Genomic DNA, 21,569 nt, shown 5'->3' with positions numbered 1-21,569 from the left:
GGAAACTGAGGCACATATAAATCAACATGCCCGAGGGCACATGCCTAGCATATCAGCAAACCCAGGATTTAAACCTAGGCAATCTAGTTCCAGAGACCCTACTGTTTGTTACCCACTGCTTCTGAGCTAATTGAAGAAATAAGCCTTTAACTATTTTCAACATAATTGCTAGTGACATCAAAGAGCCTAGAAACGCTGGCTTCTGCAATATTCAGATCAATGATTGGGCAAAACTATAAGAAACATGCTAGTTCAATCTGTAAAGGAACAAAACAGAAGAGAGCCAGAGTCTAAAGGCCACCAAAAAGCCAAAACAAAATGCAATTTAATGGGGATAAACATGAGACATTCTTAAATGCAATAAATCCCTCGGTACAAGCCCTAGATGACTGAGATCTGACTCCATGGTATGGGGGCTCCTCCAGGGGGTAGACAGTGGTTTAAAACCAGTCCTATGACATGGTAGACAGTGCTGATCACAAGATTTCTCTGAGTATTTCATGTGTTTCTGGATGCTTCATAAGAGACTCTGGCAAACCGAGGACAACTCAGGAAAACAAAACCTCAGTCCATGTCCTATGGGGAACTGTGGAGTTTAGTCAATAAAACAAAACATGGCTTGAGGGGGTGGGCAAGAATGAAAGTTATCTTCCAATAATTAAATGTCTGCCCTATGGTACAGGGGTGAGGTTGTACTGTTCAGTTTTATTGCTTCTAAGGACAGACCTCAGCTCTAAAGAAAAATGCTCCAAGACACGGGTTTTGGTTTCCATAGAAGGAACAAAGCTTTCTAAGGCAGAAGCTCCCAATATGGTAGGTAGCCTTGGGGAGAGGGAGGGCTCCCTCTGGCCAGCCTATCTGGCAGCCTTCACCCAGACCGTCACACGTTTACATTACCTGCCTTGAACTTACAACTCCCAAGAAAGCTGAATCGGCGTCTATCTGCCCATCTGCCCATCTCCAGACTCTGGCTTCTGTGGGAAGTTGACCAGTGTTCTCCAAGTTTCCTTCCAAGGGAACCTTTCCATGACTTCTTGTTTCCATTTTGGAGCCTTGAATTCCACAACATTTTTTAAAACCGGTTATCCCTGTTTCATAGATATATCAGAGGGCCGAGTAGCCAACCGAATTAGAAGCAGATAATATCTCCCCCTCACACCTAGATTCCTGCTCACATCTGAATAACTACTTCGATACAACCAGCCTCAGCATTGTTACACAGCAACTTAGTCCTAACCTTATTCTAGAAAATTGGTCTGGTCCCTAGTGGCCACTATGTCATTTAGCTGAGAGCTTACTATCATTTCTAAGTTAATTTGTGAGTTAATTGTAAATGTCAGGAAGCTCTGACACTGCAGAAAATAGTAAATTATTGAGATAGACCAGGGTCAGGAGGATTCAAAATTGAATAAAGTTGCTTGTTGATCAGTTTTGATCAAAAAAGGACATTGACTGGAGTTCCTGTGGTGGCTCGGCTGGTTACAAATCCGACTAGTCTCCTTGAGGATGCTGATATCCTGAGGATGCAGGTTTGATCTCTGGCCTCCCTCAGTGGTTTAAGGCTCCAGTGTTGCCATGAGCTGTGGTGTAGGTCACAGATGTTGCTATGGCTTCGGCGTAGGCCAGCAGCTGAGGCTGCAATTCAACCTCTAGACTAGGAACATCCATATAACACAGGTGTGGCCCTAAAAAAATAAAAAAGGAAAGAAAGAAAAAGAAAAGCACATTGACATCTAAAAAGGACTGGAATGTCGTCAAATATGAGTTGCCTCATAAGTGGACACTGGATTACTGGGTGAAAAATATTTTCCCACCCCAAGATTCCCATAAATACTCCACAATCACAACCGCAATCACATTTCATCTAAGTGACTCTTAAACCTATAAAATTTTTAAAAAGAAGAACTTAGTCCCTGCCTGTGGATATGTCCATTTTGATGGTCTGAATATGGTATTGTAAATTATAAAACTCCAAACATGTGCATTACAGCTAGTGGTAAAATACTCGTCTTTCCCATACCACTGCGCTTCTGCTTCAGGAATAGATGCCTCCCATTTCTTCTTCTTGTCTGACCTCCATGGTTTCTCTTCCCCCTGGCAAGGTCAAGCCCTTAACATCAGGATTATGTTAAAAGAAAGATGCATATTTCCCCCAAACTTCTGGAATAATCAGGGTTACACAAAGTAGGGACTGGTCCTCCTTAGTAAAGGGAGAAAACAAAATCTCAGTCCAAAATGTTTCCAACCCCTATTAGTCTCCAAATTTTTGGTCTAATGATGCTTTTTTTTTCCCCTCACAATAGCAGTATTTACTATGATCTATGTCTATCCATTCCCAGCAGTACAGTCCTCAAGGACTCCACTGTCTCCCATTTGTTGCTGATTAATCCACAGCATCTTAGAAAATGGAGTCAAAGTGGAATGCCATGGTAATTAAGCAAAGGATTCAGAGAGCCTCTATTTTTTAACTTCTTTTGCAAAAATCATTTTTGAGGAGTGACAAACTGAAAACCCACCTCCTGACACAGCACGCACAGTCAATTAGATCCCTCCCCGAGTGATAAAACACTTTCCTTCCTGAGAATCCACGTCAAACATCTTACCTGGAAGACAGTTGTCTTCAGCTCACCACTCAGTGCTGGTTTAAGGCGAGTAACAACAGGGCTTTCCTAGCTGCTTTTCTCAACCCTGGGACACACAGGTCAAAAGAGAAGGCAACGTTAGGCAGAAATTTCTGTAATTTACAATCTCCAGCTTGCCGGCCAAAGCCAAACGGCTCTCGGATACAACGTGTAAACAGGGCATTGCTGCCCTTCATCTGGGTAATTGGTCCCAAATGCTGTTACCACTTTTTAGATCAAATGCTTTACATACTTTTTAAAGAATCTGGAACTTTTCTCCTTTGGCAGGGAAAAGTTTGGAGTGTAACTCAGCCTTTTCATCAGCACTAAGACTCCTATAAACAGCCAGGTGATTTCATGTGGGGGCCTGTAAACACAGGAGGCTGGGGGCCTGCTTCACGAGTTCCCGTCAGTGTTTGCATGTTCATCCATCTATCGTTGGCTCCCCCTCCGAGCCAAATTTTTTCAGCGTGTTTATTTAACATGCACAACTTCTGCAAGAGCTGAGCAGACAGGCCACCTCCTAGGGGTTGCCCGCCAGTTACCAGAAGCCGGGCGATGTCCCATTCTAGCAGAACATGTTCTTATCAGTACGTGCCTTGAGCGTGATGCACCACAGTGAATTTGGCCTAAAACCAGTTGTTTTGTGACATCATCTTCTGGGTGAAGTCCTGGGAATGCTGTGAGAGAAAACAGTGTGGCTTCTGGGAGGAGACTAGGCTTGGGATGATGCAGGGGGACTCCAGGGTGCATGACCCTGAGCAGGAAACACAACCTCCCTGAGCCTCGGTTTCCATATCTGTAAAATTGAGCTAGTAATAGAATCCTTGCAATCTTATCATGAGGATTAAATGAGAAAGTGAATATAAAGGTTTGGGAGGGATTTGTTCCCTGGCGATTCATCAGGTTAAGGATCTAACGTTGTCAGTGTTGTGTCTTGGGTTCAATCCATGACCTAGGAACTTCCATGAGCCATGGTTGAGGCCAAAAATTGAGTAAATAAAAAATAAAAGTTATGGAGCATTCCGCATACTATTATCATATAAAGCATTTTTAAAACTATGTAAACTAGGAGGTCCCATCATGGCTCAGCGGAACCGAATCTGACTAGCATCCATGAGGACACAGGTTCAATTCCTGGCCTTGCTCAGCGGGTTAAGGATCCGGCGTTGCTGTGGGCTGTGGTGTAGTCTCGGGCTGAGGTGTAGTCACAGACGCTGTAGTCACAGATGTGGCTCGGATCTGACGTTGCTGTGGCTGTGGTGTAGGCCGGCGGCTACAGCTCTGATTCAGCCCTTAGCCTGGGAACTTTCATATGCCATGGGTGTGGCCCTAAAAAGCAAAAAAAAAAAAAAAAAGTAAACTATAGATAGATAGATACATAGATACATAGATAGATAGATACATAGATACATAGATAGATACATAGATAGATACATAGATAGATAGATATACACCTTTCTGCTTCAACCTATACCAGGCAGGGAATACATTTCCCCCTGCCTTTGAAGTCTCTCATTTGGGCTCCAGTATTCCAAGAAAATATAGCTTTCATCATGGGTTTTGCAAGACACTGACAAAATCTGTTCCTTTATTTTGTTTTTCTCTCATACGTTCCTCTTTACCTATTTCCAATATCCCCAGTGACATTTGTAGGCCTTCATTTCTCTTCAAAATGTTTCTAGAATGCTCTTGAGTTCCATATTAACTATGGCTTCTCCAAGTTTTCCTTATTTAGTTCTTTTGATCTTTCATTCAAAGTCAGGCTCTCTCCTTGTCATTTTTCTACTTTTTTTCTCCTTTGCATTCCACTCCACTCCTTTGGCTCTATCTCCTTGGCATTAAGGTAGTCTACATATGCAATATTCCAAGTGGAAGCTCAGCAGCAAAGACTTCAGGGAGATTTGGGACTTCGACTCCTTTCCCATGTCTGGGATAAGAAGATTAGACAAGAATGAGCTTTCTTGGCCTTGGCTTCTGCCATTACATTTCCTACTGGTCTCAGTTGTTAAAAATGGGAAATATTGCTCCCATGCATGGTCTGTAGCAGTTTGTTTTCCAAACAACATTGCAATTCTATTTCCTCCAGGGAGGCCATATAGCATTGTGCTTAAGTACAGAGATTCCAGAAGTAGACAATCTGGGCTTCAGACCCCTTTTAGGAGCAGTGTAACCTTGGGCAAGCTATGTAATTTCCCTGTGCCTAGTCTTTCTTATCTGCCAAATGGTGATAACAGTGTTTGTCTGGTACTGTTACAGTAAACTAAGTTGAGTTAACACATGCAAAATGTTTCAGACTGTGCCTGATTATAGTAAGCACTCAAGAAATGTTAGTCAACAATATTTCATTTAGATTCTCCTTTTTAAAAAGTCCTATATGTATTTAACTGTCGGTTTCCCCTCTGGTCTCTCATAAGTGGCCACATTTCCACATATATAATTGACAATTTGTTTCACATACTGTTCTTCCCTACTTCAGAACATTACAGGAAGTGTGAAATAAAATAGGACAAAACTGCAATTCCGAAAACATCTAGATTTCTTCCCCAGTTATCATCTAGTCATCATTACCTAAAGTGGGATGAAAGTTTTATTAGGAACCCAAAACACAACTGGCATTTACCCAAAAGTTAGTGAGTCTGGGTTAGCTTTAGGAAAACCTGGTTTGAATTTTAGGTGAACCTTGTCTCTACTCTCAAATGCCTAAAGAGGATTTATAGTTTCAGGTGGATACCAAATGAAATTTGGTAAGTTCATCTGAGTTTTACTTTGGGTTTGTCATTTGAATGAACTCAAATTTCATGCGGTCTTAATCTTTATATTTATGGGTTTTCTGCCATTTTCACCTCAGTTGATAAAAAAAAAGTTTTTAAATAAAAATTGAGACACGCTGTGCAATAATTAAGCAAACTGCAATATTCTTGACACTTTGTCTCAATAATAAATGTAAAGAAAATATAGTTTTGGTAATATATGCTTTAATGAGTCAAGCTATTTTTGCAAATATTCTCCTTTATTTCATACTGTGTTTATTAGCCATGAAATTCCAAGTGGACCAGATAATGATTAACAAAATTATCTATTTCTGTCAACATTTAAAGACCTGCACTGCATCATTTTTTGATCCCTGGCTCAGTTAAATCATGACTTTAAAATCAAATTTATGTGATGTAAACTTGCTGCATTTTTACATTTTACCCCCCCCCTCCCCCAGAAGTCAGAAGTCCAGACTTTAAACTAGCTAATTTCCTCAAATTATATGCTAGAGGTTTGGGGAGATTTAAGGATAGATCTCATGTCAAAATGATAGGTTCACAGTTTGTGATTGATGATCTTGTACATAGGGGTCTTTGGGATGAGAAGATTAGGCAAAAGTGAGCTTAGAGAAATTTCTAAATCCTACATTTGCAGAGATATGGGTAACATGCTTCCAGTTTCTGTTTATTGTAAGACAAAGTAATCTTAAATAACATACACCTTGAGATTAATATATCAGTGAGCTCTGAAAAGAGGATTTGCCTAAAAGTGCATTTTTCACTCCAGTAGTTAAATAGAAGCTTTCTAGTTACATTTCTTTGAATACTTACTTTTTAATTGAACTAAACAGAGTTATTCTGGGATTTTAAAAAAATGTTTTGCCCTTAAGAAATGTGTATTAGATTAAAAAAACTCCCCCAAATACTACTGCACCTTTTCATAAATTAACCACACCTTATATTATTTTAAAAATTAAAACCTGAAAACACACAAAAAAGTCATCTTTTTTTTTGTTGTTGTTCTAATCTGTAGTCCCCAAATGACTGGTCATAAAAATAAACTTTACAACATCTTTGAGAATCCCAAAGAAGCCTGGTCAAGATATTTTTGGCTAGAAAAGAAAGCAATTTTGATATTCAAAAATTTGGCTTTTCTTAGTCAATCCCCAAAGGGAAAAAAAAAATCGGCTAATCTTAGAAGGATGGTAAATTTCAGTGATTCTGTAATCCAAATTGGTCCTCAGTCATGTTTTGAAATATGATTGAACAGTAAAGACTGGGAAAAGACGTAGAAAGTTTCAAAAATAACTCCAAATAAAAAAACTGAGCATTTCTTTAAGAGGCTTTTCCGTTTCTAAATTAGAGGATGAACCGCATCTAACTGGAAAATAGCAAAGTTTGTGCTGGCACGCCCACTTCACAGTAATCCCCCCACCCTCCCCCCCAAAAAATCCACCTAACGCGTTCTATTACTGGATCATTTAAAACATCAGATTTTTGTCGATCAAATAGTCCAGGTATCATCCTAGACAGCAATCCAGCTAAATCCGAACACATCTATACACAGGCTCTAACACACATACAGCAAACAACTGGCCATGCACGCACGCTGGCACACGCATGCGCACACACAAACATACACACGAAACCTGAGCAGGCTTTGCTCTGGGTCCTTAATAACTCCGGCATATTGTAAGCCCTGGAAAGAATTTTAATCTACATGGTTTGAAAATAGGGACCTTTTAAATATGCTGCATACAATTTGTGATGGTCATCTCTAAAATGCTGCTCCATTATCCTTTTCCATTTGGAATGAATGAGGCTAATTAATTTCAGGCCATACTTGATGAGGTCAGCACCATACGAGGGGTGCGTGCTAGACATTGCTAATCTCTTTCAGCTGAGAGTGATGAATTAAAGATGAAGCATGCCTTTGCAGGCCTAATTTAGAATGTATATCAAAAAAAAAAAAAAAAAACCTACAGCCAATAATACTATACCCTACAACAAAGGAAAACTTGTTCACTCAGGCTCCCTGAGTTGTGTTAATTTTAAAGACATTTTCAGTCCTCTTCAGAATCCCAGCTGTGGATGGGTGAACCATATCAAGAAAATCAAGCCATCTCTCACACATGGCCATGTGGACAAAAGTGAGATTAAAGGAAAGAAAGAAAGAAAACAGAAACAAAATACAATCATTGGGGTTCCAGCCTTTGTGTATTAAAATTCTACCTACACATTAGGCTTTTTTTTTTTTTTCTCCACAGCTACCACATGGACAAAGATCCCAAATTAGCAGTACCTGTATTCACGCAATGACCACCCAGCTCTGCTGGGACATTTCAAAGCAACATACTAAATGAGGCAGCCTGTTGTTTTTAAAGCAGATATCTTAATGAGGCTTATTAGGTTTTTCCATGTCTCTATTTTGAAAGCCAATAGAGATTGACCAGGTAGATAATGTGATACCTTTTATTAAGCCAAGAAAGAAATTGTAATACAGATGCCTCCAGGCCAAAATGTTCTTATGAAAGTTAATGTTAAGCCAACTTCCCAAGTTGTGAAAAGGGAGGAACTTGCTGATCTAAACTCTAAAGAGAAGAAGGAATTAGTCATAATTTCTCAAAGATAACTACTACAAGTCCCTGAGGGTGGCAAGAAAGATGGCTTGGCCCAGAGTCTAGAGAATCCACCTGGCAAAAAATATTTTCAGCGTACCTAGCTAGAGAAATCCTGACATTCTAAATGGACCAACATTTCCAAGTGGTGGCCACAGTAGCTCCTGCCTCTGTATCCCAGTAGTCCTCATTAGAAAAAAGCTGCTTCGAATTAGGTCCAATCTACATGCTGAATCAATCTTTCATCCCTTTGATTGCTTCTGAAAATATTTATATTTCTTAATAATGCACATTTTGTCTTGCAACTTCTGATTAAACCCAGACGGGGTTTCCCAAAGCAGCCAATGTATGTGGAAGGGTGATTTGGGACAGGAAAAGGAAGATAAAAAACACAGGTTTTTCCCATTGGGGAGCCATTAGAGAATATAAATCTAGCAATTTTGGTTATGTAAGCATCAGAGGAGAGTTGTAATAAATACAGATTGGAATATTATAGTGACCTAATGGAGATTACAGAATATTTTTATTATTGTGTGATTCTTCGTGGTAGCTACAGCTATTTGGCTGGTTAGCTTAATAAATTTTATGAAAAATTACTGTAGGAGAGATTTAGGAAGAGTTCATATTACAACCAATAATAACCCACACAAGCTATCATATCAAAAAATAGAGAAATTGTTATAACAGAGGCATGACCAGACCAACTAAAGTATGTGTTTGTGTTGAATAAGGAGCATGGTGGTTGGGGTGATACTGGGGGAGGATGGATTCTTGGTTTGGGGTCCAAGAGAAAAGGGGCTTACTTTTTTTTTAGGACTGATAGGTTTGTTTTTTTCTTTTTTTATTAAAGTATGGTTGATTTACAGTGTTTTTTCAGTTTCTATTGTACAGCAAAGTGACCCAATCATGCACAGTTCCCTGGGCTGTACAGTACGGCCCCATGGCCCATCCATTCCAAATATAACAATTTGCATCCAAAAATCCCAAACTGCCTATCCATCCCACTCCGCACCCCCTCCCCAGGAACCACAGGTCTCCTCTCCTTGGCCGTGATCTGCTTCTGTTTTGTAGATAGGATCATCCGTGCCATATTTGGTTTACTTTCAACCCTGTCACCAATCGGCTAGGAGAGCTTAGAGAAATCACCCAGCTTCTCCATACCTCAGGTTTTCCTTCTTGTTTTCATTTGGGAAATAAAGGAGATAAAGTTTTCCTTGCAAGTCTTAAATCCTATGGTTTTCTAGAGGCCCATCATTGTCTTTTTTTTTTTTTTTTGTCTTTTTGCCATTTCTTGGGCCGCTCCCGTGGCATATGGAGGTTCCCGGGCTAGGGGTCGAATCGGAGCTGCAGCTGCCAGCCTACGCCAGAGCCACAGCAACGCAGGATCCGAGCCACGTCTGAGACCTACACCACAGCTCACGGCAACGCCGGAACCCTGACCCACTGAGCAAGGGCAGGGATCGAACCCTCAACCTCATGGTTCCTAGTCAGATTCGTTAACCACTGTGCCACGACGGGAACTCCCCATCATTGTCTTAAGTATTCAGTGTTCTCTGGAAGCAGAGAGGAAGAAGACAGACCTCAACCAATGCTGCACGTCTCCAGTGCCAGTCTCTGAGAGAGGGAAACCACGTCTCTCTCAAAGTGCCCAGCATGTCACTTGTCCCTGCTCACCTTCTCAGATATGGCTGTCACTTCTTGGTGCCTCATTTCTTCCCTCTTAGACACCATGACAGAACGAAGCCCCCAAAAGCAATGCCCATTGTTTCGTTTTGACTCAACTGTCCCATTTTAGAGAGGAAGGAAATAAAGGCCCAAGAAGTAGAAATCACATCCTTAGTAAGTGGTAAAGCTAGAATTGAAACCCAGGTCTCATTTCCAAACCAGGATCTGTTCTACTATGACGTACTGCCTCGGAGTCTGAGGGATTGTTAGATTCCAAAAACAAGTGGAATTTCTTGTGGCCACTCAGTGCAAGTGAAAACTCCTTGCAACTGGAAACAGGAACATAGGATAGGGCAGTGACTTTGAACGTAGACTCTCGATTTCAGTAATGTATCCCCAGCTTACTAGCAGTGTGAGTTTCAGGCAAGTCCCTGAGCTCCATAAGCCTCAGTTTGCTTTTTATTTTCCCTTGGTTAATGGAAATAACAATCTCTACCTCAGAATTGTATAGAGATTAAATATACACATGTATGTTTACCATAGTGCTGGTATATAGTAAATGCTGATGCTGTTAATAGCACCATCATCTTTTTTATTCACATAGTGAAAAAAACCCTGAAAGCTCCTAGAAAACCTAGATATGACTTCTGATTCTGCTCCTATTAGCCCCATGGCTTCAGATAAGTCTCTGAGCCCCAGTTTACTCATCAGAAAAATGGGAATTTAAAATATCAACCTTGTGGGATTTCAGGAAAAATCAAGTGAGTTATGCATGTGAAGTTAACTTTTCTTTCTTTTTAGGGGTGCACCTGTGGCATTTGGAGGCTCCCAGGCTAGGGGTCAAATTGGAGCAGCAATTGCCATCCTATGCCACAGTTGCAGCAATGCAGGATCTGAGCCACATCTGTGACCTGCACCACAGCTCATGGCCGGATCCGTAACCCACTAAGTTAGGCCAGGGATCGAACCCACATCCTCATGGATACTAGTCAGATTTGTGACCACTGAGCCACAACCGGAACTCCAGGATAACTTTTTAAGCAGGTGGAGACCTATAAAAATACATGGGTTGGTGGTTTTATTAAAACATTATTATTCCTAGGTCAGAATGCCTCTGGATACTTGGAGCTGGTTAACAGATGATAAAAGGGATAACGCCACTCAAATAAACAAAATTTCTCAAATAAATCACCTTAGAAATGAGATACAAGCAACACCATGAAATCACAAAAGAGTATATGCCTTGCCTTAGTTATCACTGTTAGCCTTTTTTTTTTTTTCCTGTGCCACACCCATGGCATATGGAGGTTCCCAGGCTAGGGGTCTAATCGGAGCTACAGCTGCCAGCCTACGCCAGAGCCACAGCAACACCAGATACAAGCCACATCTGTGACCTACACCACGGCAATGCTAAATCCTTAACCCACTGAGCAAGTCCAGGGATCGAACCCACACCTTCACGGTTCCTAGTTGGATTTGTTTCTGCTGCGCCACGACGGGAACTCCACTGTTAGCCATTTAATCCTATTCTACTTTCTCTACCTAAATTTGCAATTATATCTCATAATTGTATTTTACCACGGAATTAGATGATGATTAGGTCACAGGGACTGGGTTTAGAACAGGAAAACAGCGAGCACACTCTCTTCTTTGCTTTCCAAAGCAAAATTCTCAGGGAGAGAAATATCTCCAAGTAAAGAACACACATTTTGTGAAATATTAAATGGGAGCTTCCAAGAAGCCTTCAGACCCTTGTTAAAATATCATCAAATTTCTCCTTTGACCAGCTGTCCATTGTATTTGTCCATTGCCTTGAACTTAAAAACAGATACATTATTGATACAATTTTGTTTAAGCTAAAGAAACATCTTGTGATGGGTATTTGTTTTCTGAGTAGGATTATTAAAGAGTTGGGGCCTAAAGGTGTATGTCTATTTTAAAAAGAAATTTTCTGATTGCAGATAACTTCTCAATTTGATTTAGTGTCGAACGATAGTGATGGGGTTGATAAGTGAGCATTCATCAGTAATTCATCTTGTGCTGGTAGAAATTTACAGCAAAGCAGTGCTTTCCCAACAGTGACAAGCCCTATTAATCTTCTTCAGACACATTTCAATAGGTGTTCCCATCTGTGGCCAACATCTAAACACTCTGGCATCACTGGCGACTTGAAGACACCTTCATTTCAAGTTACACTAGTGAAAATGTGATACTAGATTGTACTCTATTTTTTAACCTAATTCTCTCTCTTCATTCAATTAGCCTTTCTTGCCTGGATTTTCTGCTCATGTGTAACGTCATTTCCAAGGGAGAGCTCTCAAAAGATTTGGTTTCTTAAAGATGCACAATCTCCCCCCAAGGTTAACAACCAACAACTTTTGTTTGTTTGTTTGTTTACAATTTAAAATTGCATAGATTCCAGATCTGACAGTCACTGGCCTCTCATTGCATATGTCCTTAGAAAGGAGAATCTGCTCCAATACAGCCGCCTGGGCATTGAGAGGCCTTAGGAAAAGAAAAAGGCTAGAAAACCCATTGTGTTCATATTCAGAATGCAATTTATTATCCTGAACTATGATGCTTAATTTCAGTGCAGGGGAATGCTGGGAAAAGGAGAAGCAATTAGGAAAACAGAAAAAGTGAAAAAGCAGCCCAGTGTTCAAAGAGCCGCATGTACTCAACATAGTCAGTCTATAGGATAAAACCCCTCTCCCATTCCTTTGCATCTGCTGGAGGACCTCCCATTAAAGAAAGACAATAATCATTTTACAGATAGATTATTTCACTTAAATTGCCTTTATCTACAAGCAACATGCTCTATGTGGCTGCAAGGTTAGTCTACGTGAAAAATGTAGAGAGGGTGTTTGATTTTTGGATTGCACCTAAGTGCTTTTTTGGTGCCATTTCTCCTCATAATGGATTTGATCTTGCAAGGAAAGTGGATTTGAACAGCATTTTTCTTGTGCACTTCAGAAATCATTCAAAAGAGAGAACTCTCTGACACATTCTTACTTTGGAAAGGTTAAATATACCTGCATAATGAATGGATTGTTTTTAACTGTATCGAACATTTTTATGTAAGATCTGAAATACGTGTGTGTCGCTAGTTTGAGTGTGTATAGGTATATATGTATATATACATATGTATGTGTGTGTGTATAAGATATTCATTCTCAAGAAGATCCCCCTCCCACATAAATATTTTTCACAATGATCATTTGAGTTTGTTATAGATCTCAAAAACTTCATCGTAGGTGGCAAGTTTAAATGCGCTACATTAATAACTTGTTATCCAAGACAAATTAAGTCCTTATGTGTCAAAAAGCACTCAGCACTGGATTATCTACAAGACAAGTATTTATTGAATAAATGTAGAGTCCAATTTCATTTTAATGTGACTGACTGTACATTTCAGCTTCTTAGGCAGATAAAAACACTCTGTCCTATAACTGTGTTGCAACATTACACCTAACTTGTCTATTTCTATTATTGTCTCCTAACTTAGAGTATGGAAAGAAGGCTTTTTTTCTTTTTTTGTCTTTTTTCTTTTCTTTTCTTTTCTTTTTCCTTTTTTTTTTTTTTTTGGTTGTTGTTCTGAAGAGCAAGGGGAGAGGTAGAAAAACGGCTGGCATTCAGCCTAAAGAGAAATCATTGAAACAAATTAATCCTATGCCGTTTAAATTGACATGGTAATCCATCATCAGAGAAGGCAAACTCTGAAAGCAATCTAGAATCTGCCCTGCTCCTTCACTGGCCCTAGAGGCACAAAGACAGATAGTAAAGGAAGGAGGGAGGAAATCATAAAAGTTAGGAATGCCTTAGAAAATAATAAAATTGGTTATATCAGCTCTCACTGTCCTGCCTCTGAAAACTTTCTTTGGAAAAGAGAGGTTAACTTTCAACAGTTGCTTTCCAAAGTTTACTTCTAAGTGGTAGGTCATATGCAGTGAAGCTCAGAGAATCTGCCTCCTTGAGGCTGCCAGGCTGCTGACTAGAGTCTAACCACCGCCTGCTGAGTCTAAAAAGTGGACCAACTGGGAGCTTGGGTGAGACCCATAGTTACACAGAAACTTTCCCTAAAGTGGTAAGGGGCTTCTTATGAAGGAGTTAGGATCAGGTTTGTTTGGGGGTTTTGTTGTTGTTTTGATTTTTTTGGTGGAGGAGAGTGGGAGGGAATCTTCTTTTTTCCCTCCTATAATTATCCCGTTTTGCATCCAATGAAACAGTATATTATTGTAATTTTTGAAGTAAAACTTTTGCAATATCCCTAAACACGGAGGCAAGCCTGTCAATTATCTGTGCCTTTTCTTTTGGAGGCTTATTTTTTCAAATTTTCCTTCACTTCAAAAAGCCTGTGAGATATGTTGTTAAAACTTGCTCAAAATTCAAAAATTACATAGCAAACTGAAGTGTCCCATCTTGGTAGATAATTAAGATGAAAAAAGCCTTATAAAGAGCTCCATTATAAAAAAACAATGTTCCTGTATTTCCAACACACTGAATTCCAAGGGTTTTTTGTTGTTGTTCCTCTTTAGCTTATATATGTGAAGATGTTTTCTTTTTTTGTTGTTTGTTTTTTGGGGGGAGGGGATAGTGCAGTACCTCACCTACTCCTTATTGTATAGACATACAAATTTGAACACAGAAATGAGTATTATTTTCCCAATTTAGTAATGCATTAGCCATAAAGGCAAGACAATTCAAAAATATTTTTAATATTGAAAATCCACTAACAATAGATCACGTGTGAAGACAAAAACCCAGATACCTTAGTGCCAAAAGAAAGTAGGCAAAAGGACACAAATATAAACCATACCCAAGAGCTGCCCTATTTAAATTTATCTAGGATAGAGTTTCTTCTAGTTTATTAAGAAAATTTTATATGTACCTGAAACTTCAGAATAAACATCACACCTTTTCCCTAGAATTTTTATTCACTGTTTTTTAAGGGGGTGATAATTCTTGCTTATTGACTAATGGTTTCTCAAGTATTTACACATAAAGACAAATTAGAGGCATTTCCAAGGTAAATGGAAAGAGAGCTAAAGGCTCTTATATAAAATATTCATCCACAGCCAAACTAATTGCAATTTTAAGAGTTGTTAGGAAAGAATAGGTTTAGGTGTTTGTACATATGTTTGTTCTTAAAAGAACATGGAAATTTAAATTGTAGCTCTTCAATACCTGCATTGCACTTTCTGAGAAAGATCTAATGCTTTTGAATTTGTTTTCAATGCATAAACAATGCAGATTTCAACACAAAAGAATATGATTTTAAAAGCTGCTAAATTAGGCAAAATCATATGAGAAAAGTCAGTGAGTAAATAAACATAAATCTTGGGGTTATGAAGAAAAATATTTTTAAATGTTTTTATTCCCCATCCCCCCTCTTAAATTTCACTTCTTTCTATTTTCATGGCAATATGGCACCAAAGTATATACAAAATGAAAATTTACCATACAACTTTTGGAGTCAATAAATAAGTTATTAACATACATCCTGCAAAGAAACAAGATTGCCTAAATTTTTAACTTCTCTCTGACATGGGATGTGATGTGGTCCTGTCAAGAAATACCCAGTGTGACATTTTTCAGAGAAGTTAATATTCTCTTCCTTCTACATTTTCACTTTTGCTTTAAACTATTTTAAGTGATATCATCTCAGTCAATTTACTTCAGTCAAACACATTGTAATCCCTTCAGTAAGTTGATTAATTTATTATAAATTGTAATGGCCGGGTGGGAAAGGTAACTTTCTCTATCCTGTATTCAAAATAAAATGATCAGTGTAAATTTTACTTAAACATTACACTTCGTAAAGCTGATACTCCCTACAGTCAGAAAAACTGAATATTATGTTCAACAGCCTCCTCTTTATTTTGCACAGAAGTTTATTTTAATGTGTACCTTCAACATTTCAAAAAACCATCCCTTTAAGAGGAGAAATGCAGTTGGTAATTAATTAATTATATTTTCTAAATTCATACATTGTATTTTTTTCTATTATGGCAGTATGTCTGTCTTTGTCCATTTGTTTAGTTCTCTAATTATAGGCTTTATATTGAAACTTGGGTTTTTCAGTCTTCTAAATACCAATGGAATGGAAATTAGCCCTTAAATTATTTTCTCCTGAAATTCACCTTGAGTTTGTGGCTAAAGGAAATTAAACAAGATAAATCCCTTTTGTTGTTCTGTTTGTATTTTCTTTAAGTACACTGATGCAGCTAATTAACAATATTGATTTATCTGGAAATTTGCCTTACTAACACCTTCAGATTTAAATAACTGGCACTTGATACTATTTGATTAATGCTTTCTTTTTGACATACCAAAAATGAACTGTCATTTTAAAGATGTCATTACCAGCCTCTAAAGAGAAAAAATACAGAAAGAGACAACCTTTCCTCACTCTGTCCACTTCTAAATAAGAACCAATGTCCACATAGCTTTAGATGTCTTTAAAACTTTCTCAGCAGGAGTTGCCTTGCAATATAATATTACAAGCATGTACAGCCCACCTCAGATTGGTTAAATGGGCAACAAACCCCTTATGCTATCTTGTCTAGCTAGAGACAATTCACTTTTAATTCTTCAGTTCATCGAAAAGTAAAATAAATAGAGTAGCAAATTGTTGAATTTTAAAATAAATATACTGGGCAAAAGGCACTCACCTTTGTTTAAAAGCCCTGCCAAAGCTACCAAACTGAAAATGTTTTCACTTTGAAGTATCTTTCTATGACTCTGCAGAGCACAACAACTTCACCAATACTAAGTTGCTTCAGCTTGTATTTCAACAATAGTGATTCCAAGGAACTCATTCAAAACTCTTCTTTGCACTGTTTTTTGCCAGACCCTCAGCATGTACACATGAGTGATAACCTCCATCTAGTGCTTGAGTATATAAACCTTTGATCCATGAGAGAACTTCTACCACCATAAGAAGATATGCACACTCATGTGCATATACCTTTGTGCACTATTACATAACCACTTATTAAAATGCCACCAGGGTGAAACCAGCAGAATGCATTTTCTTAATCTCATCCAAATTTTATGGCTATAACTTGGCTACTGACAAGATTCTAAATTAGCTTTAACTTAAATGAAAGAAGGTAAAACATGTATTAGGATTTGGATTTTTTTTAATCCCCCTTCCACAAAAATCAATTGTTGTATACATGTTAGAATTATTTTGAAAGTGAACTGGGTGGTCAGGTAAATAGGAGAAAATATTTCACTACATTGTGCTTTCTTATTCCCTAAGAATTCTCATCTCCGTGGATTGAGCTGCCTTGATGGATGAGACTCTAGTCTCTCTGAATGGAAACCCGCTTTCCTAGGCAGGGTGGGGGTGGGGGAGGACCAGTGAGAGAGAGAGAGAGAGAGAGAGAGAGAGAGAGCTCTAAAATCCTTACAAATAGAGTGGATTTACCTTGCCTCCCTCTCCGCTCCCTCCTTCCCTTCCTTCCTTCCCTCCCTCCTTCCTCCCCTCCTTCCTTCGCTTCAGCCCCTTTGGTACATTAGTGTAGTTAACCTTCGCTCTGGCCGAGACCAAGAAGGGTTAATGGAGACCTGGCTCCTGACAGCCTCCAGATCTGCAATGCTCTCCAGCCTCTACCGCAGGAATTAGAGGATTACCCTGGAAGGAATTCGAGGCACCAATCGCCTCGCACCTGAACACATCACTCCAATTCATTTGGGATTCATATATTAAAAAATAAAAAAAAAACTCCCTTCTGGAAAACGGTTAATTGGATCTGCACTTATATTTCCTGTTGCACCGAGAAGACAAGTAGGGCAGCCTGAACTGAATTCTTCAAGCTGCCAAGGAAATTGAGCAATTTGGGGAGAGGGGAAATTAAATAAATAAATAAATAAATAAATAAATAAATAAATAAATAAATAAATAAATAAATAAATAAAGCAAGCAAGCAAGCTATCAGTTTCTTCAGGAAAAGCAGATTTTTTAAGGAAAAGGTCAAAAACGAGAAAGGGAAGGAGAAAAAGAAAAAGATTCTTCCTTTTTCTCACCTTCCGCCCCCTCGTTTCCCCCGAAATTAGTGCCTTCTTGATTATGTGCAGCTGTTGCAAACCTCAAGGTTGGTTCCTGGTAGCGAGCGAGCCTCCCGCTTCCAGAACTGAAAAGTCATTTTTGCGCCAGGACTTTGCTGCTTGAGTTTGGGAAGAAGATTTTGCTCTCCTTCCCTGCAAACTGCCCCCAAAGCCTTTCTAACTTCAGCGAGCCCCGCAAGCCTTTGTGCCTCCACCGTTTAAGCTCCTGCAGCCAGCCTTGGGGCCACAGACGAATTCCCTAGCTAAGAGTGTGGCTTGAGACCCTCAAAGCTGATTTCCTGCCCAGGAGAGGATGGAGACGTCCTGAGGACGTCGTTGGTGTGTGTCACCCTGCTTCTGCCTTCCTCCTCGGCCTCAGACTTCCACCTGCCCAGGAGCCCCGAACCTGGAATCCACTCGCCCTGCGGTCCGTAGCGGTTCCGCCACCCGGCGGCCGCCCTTGACACTGGGTGGGAGGGAGAGGCAGCTGGCGGGGCTGGGCCGCTGAGTCCTCTTTAGAAACGCTAGGGGAGATGCGGGGCAGAGATTCAGCTAGGAGAAAGTTCGGGGATGCTGCGGGGCACGGCATGGGGGAAATGCAACCCATTTGGGCCACACGGTTTCTCCAGGAGGCTGTCTGGAGAACCCGCCCTGTGGGGGAACCTGCCAGCATCCCTGCGCCGGGCCTGAGATTCCCCTCCTCGAGCCACATGACCACTGCCACTCGCGACCTGGAGACCGAGGCGCCCAAGCCCTCGGTCCCGCGGCGGCCGGCGCAGCTCTCACCCGGCGCCGGCCCCGCCAAGCCGGGCCGCGGCGGACTCCCTGCGGCTGGCTGCGCCCTCGAGTCTCGAGTCTCCCGTCGAGGAGTGAGGCACTCAGGCCTGCGTCCGGGAGATCCCAGGAGGTGGTCAGGCCGCTCCCCTCGAGGCTCGCACCCGCCTCTCAGCCTTGCCAAATCCCTGAAAGTCCTGGTCCCCTTCGTCACCCCAGGGGCTTCTAATCACTCGGTATCGATTTCCCTAACTCTTTTCATCCCGTTGAAGACACATCTTAAAACACTCCAGCCCGGAGTGTGCTCTGGGCTTTATCCACACTAATAAAATGATTTACCCTTCTCTCTGCGCTCTCCTCACAGAGGAAAATCGTTCGAGCCCCGGCTATTTGTGTGTGATCAGTAAATATTTAGTGCGGTGACATCCTCAGCTAGGCTTCTGATCGATTCGGGGCCCACCGGGAGGTGCGCATGGCCCGGGCGGGGCAGAGCCGAGCCCGCGGAGGGGGCTCCTCCCGCCCTCGCCGCTGGCTGCTGATTTACGGCCTCTGAAACCAGCAAAGGGGGGCGAAAGCGCGCCGGGAAAATTGGCTTTTCAACCTTTTTACTTTTGACATTCAGCCACCTCCCCAGGCTCTAATTCTCGCCCCTACAGGCCCCTCCCGACCCGGTACCAAGGGCGCCCTGTGCGCCCAGCAAGCCTTTCCTGCTGCAGAGCGCTGCGCTCGCGCCCCCGCGGCCCAGGGACCACCTATCACAGCCCTGCGCCGCGACGCGGGGAGGCCCAGGCCCCTGCCCTGGGGGTCGTCGCCTTCGGGACGGGATGCACTCTGCCCGCCCACACCTCAGAGGGCGGGGATGGGGGGAGTGGAGAAACCCAGAGCTGCAGTAGCGAAAGAGGAGCCACTGTCCTCGCTACCTTTACGCCGACCCTCGGTCTTTACCCCACTTCGTTGGCTGGTCCTCGACGCCCCTCGGGCCGGATGGCGTCGGGTGGGAACTTTCCTCGCCGAGAACTCCCGTTTCCTTAAAAGTGAAAAAACGCTTAGCTTGGAGGAGTTGGAAGGGGGCCTCCAACCCTGATCTTGGCTGCCAGAGGGCTGCAGCCGAGGCAGTGGCAGTGGCCGTGGCCGCTCCCCCCTGGACCTCCTGGGCTCACACTTTTTCCTTATTTTCAGGTCTGGGCCCTGGACCCAGACATCAAGCAACGGGCCCGACACGGTATAAGGCACAGCATGGTCTTGCTCCCTCCTAAGGTGCCCCACCAATGCTACCTCCTCCGAGTAGAAAGATGTGAGGGATACTAACCCCCTGAACTCCATCTCTCTCCGGCCGGGGGCGCGGGCAATACTGATGCCCACCTGTTAGCGGGCCTGATCCCCTCTCACCTGAGGCCCAGGCTTCTCCAATTCCTCCGGGACCCAGGGAGAGAGGTGAACGACCTCTCTGGTCCTAGCAGCCCTCCCCAACGCTATGACACTCTCCTTTGTCCCACGCGTGATTTTCTAAACCGCCTTATCTACAGACTATATCTTTATACTAATGCATACTTAATTGGTCTGTCTTGACTGTCCATATAAAACAATTTAATTAGGGTGCTTTCTTGCTTTGGAGAGCAAAGAAAAAAATCTGCCCAGTGCTTATTGTATTTAGCACCAATACAGGCAGAAAATGTAGCACAAGTTTTTGGTTGAAAGAGCACCTCTGTGCCCATTGAAGGGCGTTGATCCGAAAAGACAGAAAGGACAAGTAAAATCGATTTGAAGCGACCCTCTCTGTCCCTTTCACACCATTCAGAAACTCCATTCCTTCTAAGACAAAGACCAGCGCCTTGGGAATTCTCAGGGGAAAAGAGGACTCCAGTCCCACAAGCCTAAGGCACTTTTAAAAAATCCTCGATATTGCACTTAAAACCTGCTCTTGGTTCCGTGTCCCCCGCATGCAGGTTTCTCCAAAGGCACCCCCTCCGAAGCGTCAGTCAGTATGACTGACATCCCCCCTCTCTTCCTCTCCCTCGTCCTTCTGGCCTGACCAGACCAGCCTTTTAGGGTTAGTGCAGCCCTCACCTTTGACCCCCAAGATCGAAGTGGCTACCACACTGCAGAGTGCAGAACTACAACGCAGGCCAAAGTTAAAACTAAACAAAACAGAAAAATATTTCTCTACTCCCAAAGCCAGGGAAATCAATTCTGGTTCAGCTGTCTGAGGCACCTTACCCAATAACACCTGCACCCTCAACTTTCCTTTTTTTTTTTTTTCTTCTTTTGCAATGAACTGCCCTAGCCACTCTAAAGGAGGGGACTTGGGTTGTTAGGGCTGCATTGCTGGGTTGTAGTGCCTTGTCCTCCATTAGGAACCTGAACGCCAGGTTATCTGACGGGCACCCTGGCTGGGGAAGGCGGTCATCGATCAGACCCGGTAGGAGAGGGAGGGAGAGGAGGAGAGAGGAGGGCCAGGAAGGGGAGGGGAGAGGCTGGGCTGTGCTCACCTTCACCTGCCCTGAGCCTGGCCCCCCTGTTCAACCATCCCTTGACCTCCTGTTGGGGTTAAAAGGGGCGGGGGTGAAAGGGAGGGGGCACCCCCAGTTACACAAGTGGCCTCCTTCTATAAGAGAATGAGTTCATCACCTCCCCAGAGGAGCCTCACCATCCATCCACTCAGTGTAACTGATGAGACAAACCGCAAGGAAAAACTTCTGTAGCCCATATTTATGGTATTAATGAATAGTTAAAAAAGATTTACACTTCTTATGATCAATATTCTGAGTTATTTCCCTCAAAGTATATAATTACAGTGTCTTCAGAGTTTTCATCATTGTTTGAGGTGGCAAAACCATTTGTAATTTTCATTAGCCAGTAAACATGTAATTAACATTCAGCACTGTGTTTAACTTAATTCCTGTTTAAGACAAGGACAAGAAGCAGCCGAGGAGCGTTAGTTCCATTTGTCAAGTCTGACATACATCTTACCATAACAGTTTCCTAAAATAAAAGATCCGTGTTTCCCCATTATTCTTCTCTTAAAACAAAACAAAACAAAAAAAAAATCCATTAGTTAAAACTGTATTAAACTGAGAGGGGCA

The 21,569-nt window shown here is 41.8% G+C and overlaps 1 long non-coding RNA gene across 14 annotated transcripts in view; it reads right to left on the bottom strand.

Moving 5' to 3' along the window:
* LOC125136505 (uncharacterized) overlaps positions 1-21,569 on the bottom strand; it is a 58,298-nt gene that overhangs the window by 33,231 nt on the left and 3,498 nt on the right. For 10 of the 14 annotated variants that reach the window (XR_007137207.1, XR_007137206.1, XR_007137214.1 and 7 more), the window contains 3 exons: positions 2,604-2,688; positions 2,021-2,094; positions 898-1,088 (listed from right to left, as the gene is read on the bottom strand). This is a non-coding gene — a long non-coding RNA (uncharacterized LOC125136505). Of the gene's footprint in view, positions 1-897; positions 1,089-2,020; positions 2,095-2,603; positions 2,689-19,406; positions 19,514-21,569 lie in introns of all 14 variants that reach the window. The other 4 variants (XR_007137216.1, XR_007137217.1, XR_007137212.1 and 1 more) reach the window with 4 other exon arrangements.

Source organism: Phacochoerus africanus, chromosome 9 (genome assembly GCF_016906955.1).
Source record: "Phacochoerus africanus isolate WHEZ1 chromosome 9, ROS_Pafr_v1, whole genome shotgun sequence".
NCBI classification, from domain to species: Eukaryota; Metazoa; Chordata; class Mammalia; order Artiodactyla; family Suidae; genus Phacochoerus; species Phacochoerus africanus.
Note: the sequence above shows the minus strand (reverse complement) of the source record. Positions and strands in the feature narration are given on the sequence as shown.